Raw genomic sequence first — 15,022 nt, forward strand, 5'->3', positions numbered from 1 at the left:
CTGCACATATGCATCACTTTAATTTTTGACTTTAAGTTTTATTAAAATTTCATACAATTGTTCATTACCCTCCTCTTAATTTGATTTCATAATAGTGCTCAATGCAAGAACAAAAACTTATTTTTAATTAAATATTCATTCTATCCGGGGTTTTAATGGAAACTTCGTAACGGGTGGTGAGTGGATTTATCGTGAAATACTTTCAGCAGAATAATATCTGTATGATCAACTGTCTGTCATTCGGATCTTCTATCTCATATCTCAAGAGGGTTTGAAGGTCTCCTGTGGTTTGGTGAAGAATCTTTTCTTGCGATCTTTCGCGCTATCTTCATCTGATTTGGCACGCAATGGGAAGTCGAGTTGCAAAGAACAAATTTAATAATGCGCGCATTTTTCGTAATTCGCGTTAATAGTATCATTGTAGTTTTCCTTTTAAAAGCAATAAGTCAATGACATTGTAAATAATTATGATTTACAGTGTATATGTATATAGTTTAATTATACTTTGGTTTTATTTAAAATCCATGTTGATTTTTGTTTCGTCTCTTTTGTACGGTGGCATAGAGGTGACATTCACTCCTCTTTTTTTAAATTGCACTCTTTTTCTATCTCATGGCCACGACTTAGTAACTCGGGATCTCGAGTTAGCTATGTCGTGGCCACGAGATAGAAAAAAGAGGAGTGCAAAACTAAATAAAAGAGGAGTACAATTAAAAAAAGAGCGGTGCAGTAAATAAAGGAAGGGTGCATTAAACAAAAGAGGAGAGAATTTCGCGATCTTGAGATCCCGACTTAGCTAACTCGTGGCCACGAGTTAGTCAGCCAATCAAATGTTATGTTGTTCCCTCAAATTGTAAGCCAATGAAAACGTCCTAAAGGCAAGGCTCTGATATAACATAACATACTACTATTAGTACTACTATTTCTACTACTACTACTACTACTACTACTACTACTACTACTACTACTACTACTACTACTACTACTACTACTTCTACTACTACTACTATTACTACTACTACTACTACTACTACTACTACTACTACTACTACTACTACTACTACTACTACTACTACTACTACTACTACTACTACTACTACTACTACTACTATTTCTACTATCGCTACTGCTGTTACTGCTCCTCCTACTTCTCCTCCTCCTACTATTACTACTGCTACTGCTGCTGTTGCTAGTAGTAGTAGAAGTAGTAGTAGAAGTAGAAGTAGTAGTAGTAGTAGTAGTAGTAGTAGTAGTAGTAGTAGTAGTAGTAGTAGTAGTAGAAGTCGTAGTCGTCGTCGTCGTCCGTCGTCCGGTCGTCAGTCGGTCGTCTGTTAGTCGTCCACCCGGCGTCGTCCGTCGGTCGGCCATCGTCCGTCCTCTGGTCGTTCGTCGGTCGTCCATCCGGCGTCGTCCGTCGGTCGTCCCTCGTCCAAACATCGGTCGTCCGTTGGTCGTCCATCAGTCGTCTCTCGGTCGTCCGTCGGTCGTCGTCCATCGGTCGGTCGTCGGTCGTCCGTTGGTCGTCCGTCGTTGTCGTCGAATTGGTAGTCGTAGTAGTTGTAGTAGTAGTAGTTGTAATAGTAGCAGTAGTAGTAGTAGAAGTAGTAGTAGTAGTAGGAGTAGTAGTAGTAGTAGTAGTAGTAGTAGTAGTAGTAGTAGTAGTAGTAGTAGTAGTAGTAGTAGTAGTAGTAGTAGTAGTAGTAGTGGTAGTAGTAGAAGTAGTAGAAGTAGTTGTCGTAGTAGTAGTAGTAGTAGTAGTAGTAGTAGTAGTAGTAGAAGTAGTAGTAGTAGTAGTAGTAGTAGTAGTAGTAGTAGTAGTAGTAGTAGTAGTAGTAGTAGTAGTAGTAGTAGTAGTAGTAGTAGTAGTAGTAGTAGTAGTAGTAGTAGTAGTAGTAGTAGTTGTAGTAGTAGTAGGAGAAGTAGTAGTAGTAGTAGTAGTAGTACTAGTAGCAGTAGTAGCAGTAGTAGTAGTAGTAGTAGTAGTAGTAGTAGTAGTAGTAGTAGTAGTAGTAGTAGTAGTAGTAGTAGTAGCAGTAGTAGCAGTAGTAGTAGTAGTAGTAGTAGTAGTAGTAGTAGTAGTAGTAGTAGTAGTAGTAGTAGTAGTAGTAGTAACATCAGCAACAACAACAACAGCAGCAGTAGTAGTAGCAGTAATAGTATTTCTAATAGTAGTATGTAATGTTATATCAGAGCCTTGCCTGCTTTGACCAGCTATATATATATGCGTACAGAATATTTACACATGTTACGCAAAATTTGATTGGCTGACTAACTCGGGATCTCGAGATAGCGAAAATGCACTCTGCCTTTATTTACTGCACCGCTCTTATTTTAATTGTACGCCGCTTTTATTTAGTTTTGCACTCCTCTTTTTTCTATCTCGTGGCCACGACATTGCTAACTCGTGGCCACGAGATAGAAAAAAGAGGAGAGCAATTTAAAAAAAGAGAAGCACCGCTCTTTTTTTTAATTGTACGCCGCTTTTATTTAGTTTTGCACTCCTCTTTTTTTCTATCTCGTGGCCACGACATAGCTAACTCGTAGCCACGAGATACAAAAAAGAGGAGTGCAATTTAAAAAAAGAGAAGTGAATGTCACCTCTATGCCACCGTACTTTTGCAATTACCAAATGTTGATTGCTTTAGTTTAAAGAGTTATCTATACGCAGCAATTAACGGTCCAATTTCGTCCACTAAAAGTATAACTTAATAATATTACATGAATTCACATGTTACTTACAATTATTCAAAAATGAAATTGATTGATTATTCATAATAAAATATAAAAATTTTCGTTGTTTACCAAGCTAAGATGCTCCCAATAAACAACGCAAAAAGTATAGTCCCGCAAATACTGATCGGAAAATTGTAAGAAGTATTTAATTTTGTGTTGCAAATATATTTCAAAAGTATATAAATTTTTTAATTTATTTACGAACAACACGTTAACTTTCTTTAATGGACAATTAACAAAATACAAATCAGACATCGATTTGCCATTTATTTTAAAAACGATAAATCGAAACGGTTGTATTCAACTCCAGCTCAAACTTCCTAGGTTCGAATTGTAACGACTTGGATTCCTTATCGCGAACACGCAATAAAGTCGGTCATCCGTTACCGAATCCAATGAGTTTGTCCTTTTAACTGTTCATTCTTGAATCTAATATTGTTCACACTGAATATATGTATGTATGATATATGATCATTTTGCTATATCACGAAGCTCAGCACGATATCTGAATCTTTCACCGATAACGCGGTCCTTCACTTATATCTCATTAAAAATGCTACAGGTGAAAGGATTTGTTTACATATGTAAATAAGAAGTTAACTTCTCAACCGCTGTGCCAAGTGTGTATATGACCTATTTGTGTGAGGTAAACATGATATATTATCTTATCAAGTCAGAGGCGTAGGTAACCATTTGAAGTTTAAATTATGACTTAAGCACCACATGTATTCGGACGTTACATGCATGAGTTTCTAAGTTTCTTACTTTGTAAATTATCTTTAAATGCATATCCTTAACTGCATGGGATATCAGTACATTTAGCTTGGGCGCCCAGCCTTACCCAGAACAGTCTCCGAGTATGTGCGTAATACTACGATTATTTGGTAAAAATCAAAATAAAATAATTATTTGTTCTTATATTCACCTTACTTAGTTAAATGCTTCTGTGGTTTAGAGGTAAGGCTTTCGCTTTTTCTTTTTATATTATACTATTTAAGACTATTGCGATAAAAACAGTGTTGTTTATAAATATTTAAAATGACATTTAAAAAAGCGTGAACAAGTCCATTTATTTTCCAAGTTAAAATTTTCTCTGTCACATATAAATAGAAAAAAGGGTTTTAACTTCCACTTTTTTAGTGAGGAATTCCTTCCTGATCCTTGTATGTACCATGCAAAAAATTTGTTTATAAAAATTAAAGTTGATACATTTCCCCCTTTGAGAGAATATTTATACAATCATATCACCTAGTTCAATACGTAGATCTATAAAAGTATAATACATGTATTCAGTAATATGTTTTGTCTGCAATTATTTCATACATTCTGTAATTAAAAAGTACATATACATGTAGCGAGTTCCTGTTGTTTTTTGTTGCGTTAAACCTATCGATAACGTTTCACCGTGTGCAGGTGTCCTATTAAGTGAGATTATTCCAGGTAAAACATTGTCTTTGAATTTATTACCGGTAGAATTATAGTTGGCAAGAATGTTCGATACAGTAGTAAAGATGCCAGCCGGTAATCGCATTGGCAGATCCGTTTAACTGATAGCCGACTGAATGCACTAAATGTGGACACGCCGATTTGATTTGTTAATAAAAACAAACATTAAGCGATAATACTGCTATGAATAAGATTGATAAAAATAGATAAAAATCTACAAATGTTTTTATTTGCAAAGAAAATGGCAAATCATATCAAAATGCAGGTACAATTATGAATTTATACTGCCAGAAGATTTCTGAAGACAAACCTATGTGTCCAGAGCAATCAGCATGATTTAATTCTGGATAAAAACTGATAAACACATGACTTAAATTTAAAAAAAGGATGCATAAAAATGTAAACGAATGTCAATTGCACTTGAGCAAGTGACGTGAGTGATTCACAATACATGTATATTGCATTGAAAAGGTTTAAGAAAGCTAAAATTCTACTGAACTGTTGTTAGCAATATTATATATTTAATGTCCCAGTAGCAATGGAAATAATTTAGTTATAATGTTTATTCTACCTCGTTATTCTCTAGTTTAAGTAAGTATTGTGAAATTATGCGACCAAATACAAGGGCTTATATTTCAAAACAAGAACAAAAAAGTCTTACCCGTTACAAAACAGCTTTGGGCGAAGGGTTCACTGGAACAATATTACGTGGGTATAAACACACCAAGGCGACCATAACAAGCCCTAAAAGGACAACCGGTCCTCCAATTTAAATAGGATAGCTGCTAGAATTATCAACACTAGAAACACGACCACCACCGCCACTAATACAAACATGCGCCTAATGGCCATTTATATATAATATATTTTACAAATTATCGTCGTTCCCGCGTTTGCCTTTAGGTCAGGTTTCCACAAATAACCACAAATCACAATAATGTGTCTTTATAAACCAACTTAAAGGGACTAGTGGGATTTAATATGCATTTATTTACCTGTTATTTACCTGTTTGCGCGATTTAAGCAAATAGTGATTCTTGTTGACAATTAACATTTCACGGCTGATGACAGGAGCTGCATACTGTCCTTCTATTTGAAACAATATATTTTGGGCTAACTATTGTATATTGTCAAATTATATGCCTCTTGTGCGATTAAACACTCAAACAAGTCTTTTTATTTGTGAACGTTAGCTCACAAATAATGTAGAGGCAATTTTGCAAGTGAGTCTGCGTTAAGTACGCCAGGAACCGTAACCCGTGACTGCCTGTGTGGATAATAGCAGTAAAATTAAGCAGACGACGAATGCTAGGAGCGTCTGCTCTAACCACCGCATGTGCCTGTTTATAGTTCCCACTGGTACCCTTCATAGTGTGTATGTATTCAAAAGTATTTAACAGCTTGTAAGACAACGTTGGCCAGTCTAGTATTTATCATTGAAATCTCTACATATTGGCTGCTTTCAGGGAAAAGAGGGCTTAATGCATGTCAAATAAGATTAGCCTGTGCACACTGATTAGCTGTATCAATGCTTTGAAAAAACAACACATCTCGATCCGTGCTTTAATACACACTCTTTATAAATTTAAATGGGTTGTGGTCTTTTCAAACTTGCGATATATAAAGCATAATTTTGAAAACTGAGTTGCGTCTAAGATTATACAACAGCGAACAAATTCAGTGCCGTCAGCGCTTTGATTTCTTCTAGTCAACACATGTTTCTACCTTTGGATTGGTTGTATAATTTGTTTCCTTCTATGCAACATACGTTTATTTATTTGGATTGCGTGTAGTGTACATTGTTTTCCTCGCGCAGTAAATTGATACCTGATTGATATATTTAACACGATATATCGTGTTAAATATATCGTGCGTCGCCGCGACTGTCAACAACAATATCAAGTTTCGCCGCGACAGTCAAGAAAAATATCGTGCGTCGCCGCAACTGCCAAGAAAAATGTAAAGTATCGCTTCGTGTGTCTAGTGTCGCCCTTGATGAAAGAAGTGCGAGACTTTCCGGATTCCGTACAACACTACTCTTTTCTAAATGATCTTTGTTGATTGTGTTTAAAGACAAAAAAATGAACCTTTTTAAAAACTCAGAAAACAACCTGCAACAAGAATTTTAGGGCAGTTAATTAAAATGTAGTCTAATATTAATTGCAAAAACATATATGGTCCAATTATCTTAAACTCAAATTTTGATATATACGTCATAACAAATCTTCGCCGTTCTAATGCCCTAATGGGTTTATTCATATGCATCGGAACATAGTGTAGGCTGTTCACTGTCCGATCTGGAATTACAAGCTTGTTTTCTAAAAGTAGTACGAAAACATAAAATAGAAATAAATACATAATAAGAAGGGATTATTTTAAACCCTTAGTATAGCAATTAAATATTTTCTCATTACATGACACAACTTAGCTATGGAACGTGTAAACTGTATGTGTTGCGTCAACCAAAAATGTTTGTTTTTTATTTTTATTATATTGTTAGGCTCTGAAGAATTCACTACCTTGTCCATTATATGTAATTTCATAATGTATACAAACTGTTATTGTTTTAAGTAAAATTCACTTAATAATCACACTCTCCCATTAGAGAGATGATGGTTGGAGTGTTTTAGTCTTAATATAATCCGATAATAATCATTAAAATACGTTTTGTCTGATGATGAAGAACAGAACTTAACTTTAAAAACTTACTTTAATGTCCGTCCAACAAAGATGCTAGCCCAGCCGTAATCTTGCAATTATTGTATCGGTTATATTCTTATGTAAGTGATTTGACATTGATAATTTTTACTAATACGATAACAAGTTACTTTAAGAGACTTAACATTGTCTTTAAATGTTCATATGTGTTGTTATTTGTGTAAAATTCGCCATTGCTTTAAAGCAATTTTAGCTGTGGCATTATTTCGGATGTATTGTTCCCGTAATACTTCTTTTTTCTCATAACTGCAAATATGATTAGGTCAGAGAGAAGTGTATTTGCTTATTGTTCGATGCAGAATCTTTTGCGTATCTACTATATAAGCTATGTAAGCTCCTAAAATGTTATTGTTAGTTTAAACATAATATTGTTGTTGAATGTTTGCCGCTAGACAACCATTTTTATGATTTAGGATTTCTAAATGCATTTTATTGGTTCTTGTACTCTTTAGTGATTATGATTGATATAGACAATGTCCGAAGTCATTGTCATTGGTTGGTGCGCAGAATCCTAAATCTTTGGTGATTCTCGACGGGTATAAATTGCGCTGATAAACAACTTTTGGCATCTGCCAGATCTTACGAAGCTGTCAAAAGCGATCAACAGCTCAAAACAGATGCCGAAATTGTGTGTATTTAGAACACGACTATGGCGTCATTCACCATTCCTAAGATGGTAAGCAAACAATAGTTTTACAAGTGAACAAAAACGCAGAAAATTGTACGTTTATATATTTCGTTTGACAAAAGTTGTTTTATTTGTTTATACAAAAACAGGCCCATATTGAATGATTTTTATTGAATCCATTTTTAACATCAAAACCGTGTTCTTTGAATTATTGGAAGTGTCATTCGGGCAGACAAGACGATGAATAACATTTAACATTCTGACAGTTTCATCAAGAGTGAGCCCTAAGTGTGGCCTTCAGAGTTGTAATTTTTTTTTCAAAGTCTTTAACTGGTGACAGATTTTGGACGCACGTGATACCGATTCAATTTTTGTCTAGACATTGAAGCATTAATATTTACCGATATGTATCAAGATTGAGTAAAATGTGGTCGCACGAGAGGAAACAAGCTGAAACTTGATCATACAAAAGGTTTTCGAAGATTTGATCTGGTGACCTTGTTTAAGGACACAGGTGATCCAGATTCAAACTAAAGCTAGATATTGACAATGTAAATATTTTACTAAGTTTCGGTGAGATTGATTCATAAATGTGTATTATTGAGTGGTTACAATGTTTGGATTTAAATAACCAATGTATCAAACATACAAAACAACTGTCTTTATCCACCAATACGCCCATTCATTGTATAACTTTTTGATGATCGCCATGAGATAGAAAAAAGAGGAGTGCAATTTAAAAAAAGAGAAGTGAATGTCACCTCTATGCCACCGTACTTTTGCAATTAACAAATGATGATTGCTTTAGTTTAAAGAAAATAACAGTTATCTATACGCAGCAATTAACAGTCCAATATCGTCCACTAAAAGTATAACTAAATTATATTACATGAATTCACATGTTACTTACAATTATTCAAAAATAAAATTGATTGATTATTCATTATAAAATATCAAAATTTTCGTTGTTTACCAAGCTAACATGCTCCCAATAAACAACGCAAAAAGTATAGTCCCGCAAATACTGATCGGAAAATTGTAAGAAGTATTTAATTGTGTGTTGCATATATATTTTAAAAGTATTTCTTTTTTTTTAAATTTATTTACGAACAAAACGTTACCTTTCTTTAAAGAACAATTATCAAAATACATCGGTTTGCCATTTATTTTAAAAACGATAAATCGAAACGGCCAGCTCAAACTTCCTAGGTTCGAATTGTAACGACTTTGATTCCTTCTCGCGAACACGCAATAAAGTCGACCATCCGTTACCGAATCCAATGAGTTTGTCCTTTTAACTGTTCATAATTGAATCTAATATTATTCACACTGAATATATGTATGTATGATATATGATCATTTTGCTATATCACGAAGCTCAGCACGATATCTGAATCTTTCACCGATAACGCGGTCCTTCACTTATATCTCATTAAAAATGCTACAGGTGAAAGGATTTGTTTACATATGTAAATAAGAAGTTAACTTCTCAACCGCTGTGCCAAGTGTGTATATGACCTATTTGTGTGAGGTAAACATGATATATTATCTTATCAAGTCAGAGGCGTAGGTAACCATTTGAAGTTTAAATTATGACTTTAAAGGGGCCTTTTCACAGATTTTGGCATTTTTTAACTTATTCATTAAATGCTTTATATCGATAAATGTAAACATTGGATCGTAAAAGCTCCAGTAAAAAATCAAGAATAAAATTAAAAAAAGGAAAAGAACATTGCCCGGACTAGGTTTCGAACCAGTGACCCCTGGAGTCCTGCCAGAGTCCTGAAGTAAAAACGCTATAGCCTACTGAGCTATTCCGCCGAGTACATATACTTGAAGTATTTTATACCTTATATAAGCAATCTTCGTAGTTTCACAAAATTTAACGACAAAAACAGAACTCTCCAAATTATTCAATCGTTTCGCGTTGCAACGCTTTATAATTTTTAGGTTTTAAAATCGTCAAAAGATGCATATAATGGCTATATTAGACCATGGTAAATGTTCAGTATTACTGTTTCCTCACAAATATCATAACTAAAACGAAAATTTGCGAATCTGAAACAACTTTTTTCAATTTTGTCAATTTACCAAAGCGTGAAAAGATCCCTTTAAGCACCACATGTATTCGGACGTTACATGCATGAGTTTCTAAGTTTCTTACTTTGTAAATTATCTTTAAATGCATATCCTTAACTGCATGGGATATCAGTACATTTAGCTTGGGCGCCCAGCCTTACCCAGAACAGTCTCCGAGTATGTGCGTAATACTACGATTATTTGGTAAAAATCAAAATAAAATAATTATTTGTTCTTATATTTACCATACTTAGTTAAATGCTTCTGTGGTTTAGAGGTAAGGCTTTCGCTTTTTCTTTTTATATTATACTATTAAAGACTATTGCGATAAAAACAGTGTTGTATAAATATTTAAAATGACATTTAAAAAAGCGTGAACAAGTCCATTTATTTTCCAGGTTAAAATTTTCTCTGTCACATATAAATAGAAAAAAAGGGTTTTAACTTCCACTTTTTTAGTGAGGAATTCCTTCCTGATCCTTGTATGTACCATGCAAAAAATTTGTTTATAAAAATTAAAGTTGATACATTTCCCCCTTTGAGAGAATAATTATACAATCATATCACCTAGTTCAATACGTAGATCTATAAAAGTATAATACATGTATTCAGTAATATGCTTTGTCTGCAATTATTTCATACATTATGTAATTAAAAAGTACATATACATGTAGCGAGTTCCTGTTGTTTTTTGTTGCGTTAAACCTATCGATAACGTTTCACCGTGTGCAGGTGTCCTATTAAGTGAGATTATTCCAGGTAAAACATTGTCTTTGAATTTATTACCGGTAGAATTATAGTTGGCAAGAATGTTCGATACAGTAGTAAAGATGCAAGCCGGTAATCGCATTGGCAGATCCGTTTAACTGATAGCCGACTGAATGCACTAAATGTGGAAACGCCGATTTGTTTTGTTAATAAAAACAAACATTAAGCGATAATACTGCTATGAATAAGATTGATAAAAATAGATAAAAATCTACAAATGTTTTTATTTGCAAAGAAAATGGCAAATCATATCAAAATGCAGGTACAATTATGAATTTATACTGCCAGAAGATTTCTGAAGACAAACCTTTTGTGTCCAGAGCAATCAGCATGATTTAATTCTGGATAAAAACTGATAAACACATGACTTAAATTTAAAAAAGGATGCATAAAAATGTAAACGAATGTCAATTGCACTTGAGCAAGTGACGTGAGTGATTCACAATACATGTATATTGCATTGAAAAGGTTTAAGAAAGCTAAAATTCTACTGAACTGTTGTTAGCAATATTATATATTTAATGTCCCAGTAGCAATGGAAATAATTTAGTTATAATGTTTATTCTACCTCGTTATTCTCTAGTTTAAGTAAGTATTGTGAAATTATGCGACCAAATACAAGGGCTTAAATTTCAAAACAAGAACAAAAAAGTCTTACCCGTTACAAAAACAGCTTTGGGCGAAGGGTTCACTGGAACAATATTACGTGGGTATAAACACACCAAGGCGACCATAACAAGCCCTAAAAGGACAACCGGTCCTCCAATTTAAATAGGATAGCTGCTAGAATTATCAACACTAGAAACACGACCACCACCACCACTAATACAAACATGCGCCTAATGGCCATTTATATATAATATATTTTACAAATTATCGTCGTTCCCGCGTTTGCCTTTAGGTCAGGTTTCCACAAATAACCACAAATCACAATAATGTGTCTTTATAAACCAACTTTAAGGGACTAGTGGGATTTAATATGCATTTATTTACCTGTTATTTACCTGTTTGCGCGATTTAAGCAAATAGTGTTCCTTGTTGACAATTAACATTTCACGGCTGATGACAGGAGCTGCATACTGTCCTTCTATTTGAAACAATATATTTTGGGCTAACTATTGTATATTGTCAAATTATATGCCTCTTGTGCGATTAAACACTCAAACAAGTCTTTTTATTTGTGAACGTTAGCTCACAAATAATGTAGAGGCAATTTTGCAAGTGAGTCTGCGTTAAGTACGCCAGGAACCGTAACCCGTGACTGCCTGTGTGGATAATAGCAGTAAAATTAAGCAGACGACGAATGCTAGGAGCGTCTGCTCTAACCACCGCATGTGCCTGTTTATAGTTCCCACTGGTACCCTTCATAGTGTGAATGTATTCAAAAGTATTTAACAGCTTGTAAGACAACGTTGGCCAGTCTAGTATTTATCATTGAAATCTCTACATATTGGCTGCTTTCAGGGAAAAGAGGGCTTAATGCATGTCAAATAAGATTAGCCTGTGCACACTGATTAGCTGTATCAATGCTTTGAAAAAACAACACATCTCGATCTGTGCTTTAATACACACTCTTTATAAATTTGAATGGGTTGTGGTCTTTTCAAACTTGCGATATATAAAGCATAATTTTGAAAACGGAGTTGCGTCTAAGATTATACAACAGCGAACAAATTCAGTGCCGTCAGCTCTTTGATTTCTTCTAGTCAACACATGTTTCTACCTTTGGATTGGTTGTATAATTTGTTTCCTTCTATGCAACATACGTTTATTTATTTGGATTGCGTGTAGTGTACATTGTTTTCCTCGCGCAGTAAATTGATACCTGATTTATATATTTAACACGATATATCGTGTTAAATATATCGTGCGTCGCCGCGACTGTCAACAACAATATCAAGTTTCGCCGCGACAGTCAAGAAAAATATCGTGCGTCGCCGCAACTGTCGCCCTTGATGAAAGAAGTGCGAGACTTTCCGGATTCCGTACAACACTACTATTTTCTAATATGATCTTTGTTGATTGTGTTTAAAGACAAAAAAAATGAACCTTTTTATAAACTCGGAAAACAACCTGCAACAAGAATTTTAGGGCAGTTAATTAAAATGTAGTATAATATTAATTGCAAAAACATATATGGTCCAATTATCTTAAACTCAAATTTTGATATATACGTCATAAAAAATCTTCGTCGTTCTAATGCCCTAATGGGTTTATTCATATGCATCGGAACATAGTGTAGGCTGTTCACTGTCCGATCTGGAATTACAAGCTTGTTTTCTAAAAGTAGTACGAACACATAAAATAGAAATAAATACATAATAAGAAGGGATTATTTTAAACCCTTAGTATAGCAATTAAATATTTTCTTATTACATGACACAACTTAGCTATGGAACGTGTAAACTGTATGTGTGGCGTCAACCAAAAATGTTTGTTTTTTATTTTTATTATATTGTTAGGCTCTGAAGAATTCACTACCTTGTCCATTATATGTCATTTCATAATGTATACAAACTGTTATTGTTTTTAGTAAAATTCACTTAATAATCACACTCTCCCATTAGAGAGATGATGGTTGGAGTGTTTTAGTCTTAATATAATCCGATAATAATCATTAAAATACGTTTTGTCTGATGATGAAGAACAGAACTTAAATTTAAAAACTTACTTTAATGTCCGTCCAACAAAGATGCTAGCCCAGCCGTAATCTTGCAATGATTGTATCGGTTATATTCATATGTAAGTGATTTAACATTGATAATTTTTACTAATACGATAACAAGTTACTTTAAGACTCTTAACATTGTCTTTAAATGTTCATATGTGTTGTTATTTGTGTAACATTCGCCATTCCTTTAAAGCAATTTTAGCTGTGGCATTATTTCGGATGTATTGTTCCCGTAATACTTCTTCTTTCTCATAACTGCGAATATGATTAAGTCAGAGAGAAGTGTATTTGCTTATTGTTCGATGCAGAATCTTTTGCGTATCTACTATATAAGCTATATAAGCTCCTAAAATGTTATTGTTAGTTTAAACATAATATTATTGTTGAACGTTTGCCGCTAGACAACCATTTTTATGATTTAGGATTTCTAAATGCATTTTATTGGTTCTTGTACTCTTTAGTGATTATGATTGATATAGACAATGTCCGAAGTCATTGTCATTGGTTGGTGCACAGAGTCCTAAATCTTTAGTGATTCTCGACGGGCATAAATAGCGCTGATAAACAACTTTTGGCATCTGACAGATCTTACGAAGCTGTCAAAAGCGATCAACAGCTCAAAACAGATGCCGAAATTGTGTGTATTTAGAACACGACTATGGCGTCATTCACCATTCCTAAGATGGTAAGCAAACAATAGTTTTACAAGTGAACAAAAACGCAGAAAATTGTACGTTTATATATTTCGTTTGACAAAAGTTGTTTTATTTGTTTATACAAAAACAGGCCCATATTGAATGATTTTTATTGAATCCATTTTTAACATCAAAACCGTGTTCTTTGAATTATTGGAAGTGTCATTCGGGCAGACAAGACGATGAATAGATAATTAACTATATGATTTACCCTACCTAAGGGAGAGGTACACCTCAAGATCAAACGGTCAAACAAATAATAAACTAACCTAAATTTGTTGTGAAGTTATATAAACATATAGTAATCTAGCATATTTGGGTTGTTGGCTGTTTTAGTGAATCATGCATTGATATATCAAAAGGCAAAATAAAAAATAATTACAAAATGTATGTGAAGTACCGTTCAGAAATTGGACATACAAGGTTCTGTTGTCAACTAAGGTTACATATATTAATTTAAACAATTGACGAAATATTCAGCAAATCAATTAGCAAATACTATGGAGTGATTATGCACACGTTAGAGGAAGTTTTATTCTAGGTTAAAAAAATTCACAGTCCTTTTTAAAAACAACCATCTGCTTTGATATCTTTTGCAGCTTTCGTTTCAACGATAGCGATTTTTATCAATTTCAGACCTCTCTTCTTTTGATTTTTTCCATCAATGGTAAAAGTTAATTTGTCAATGTCTCTTTTGGCATCTTCCAACAGTCTTTGTACAAATCTTTAAAGTGATAAAATTGAAAATTAAGAATACGTTAATTATAAATTATTATATAAAGCAGTAATTGTAATGGCAATGGTGACACTAACACGCTCATCGGAGTTTAAGGTATACCAAATGCAAATGACTGGTGACCTCATTTTTACCACACTGAATCCATATTCAAGCCTAAACTTTATGTTATCAAGATAACTTTGCTAGACTTGTCATATGTTTTTTTCCCTAATATTTGACCAGTTATCCTGCTTTCTAAACGCCCGGTACCCTGATTCACACTCGACCCAGATAAACATAGTCACCAAGATTCATCGAAGTCATATGAAGGTTGCCTAGAGTGGAAATCATGTTGTTGTTCTTTTCAAAGATTTGGCCAGTTGACCTCGGTTTTTGGCGCACATAACCCCGATTAAATTTCAGCCAACATATTTTCAAGATTAACATTCTGACAGTTTTATCAAGAGTGAGCCATAAGTGTGGCCTTCAGAGTTGTATTTTTTTTTCAAAGACTTTAACTGGTGACCTAGATTTTGGACGCACGTGATACCGATTCAATTTTTGTC

Source organism: Dreissena polymorpha, chromosome 2, assembly GCF_020536995.1.
Source record: "Dreissena polymorpha isolate Duluth1 chromosome 2, UMN_Dpol_1.0, whole genome shotgun sequence".
NCBI classification, from domain to species: domain Eukaryota; kingdom Metazoa; phylum Mollusca; class Bivalvia; order Myida; family Dreissenidae; genus Dreissena; species Dreissena polymorpha.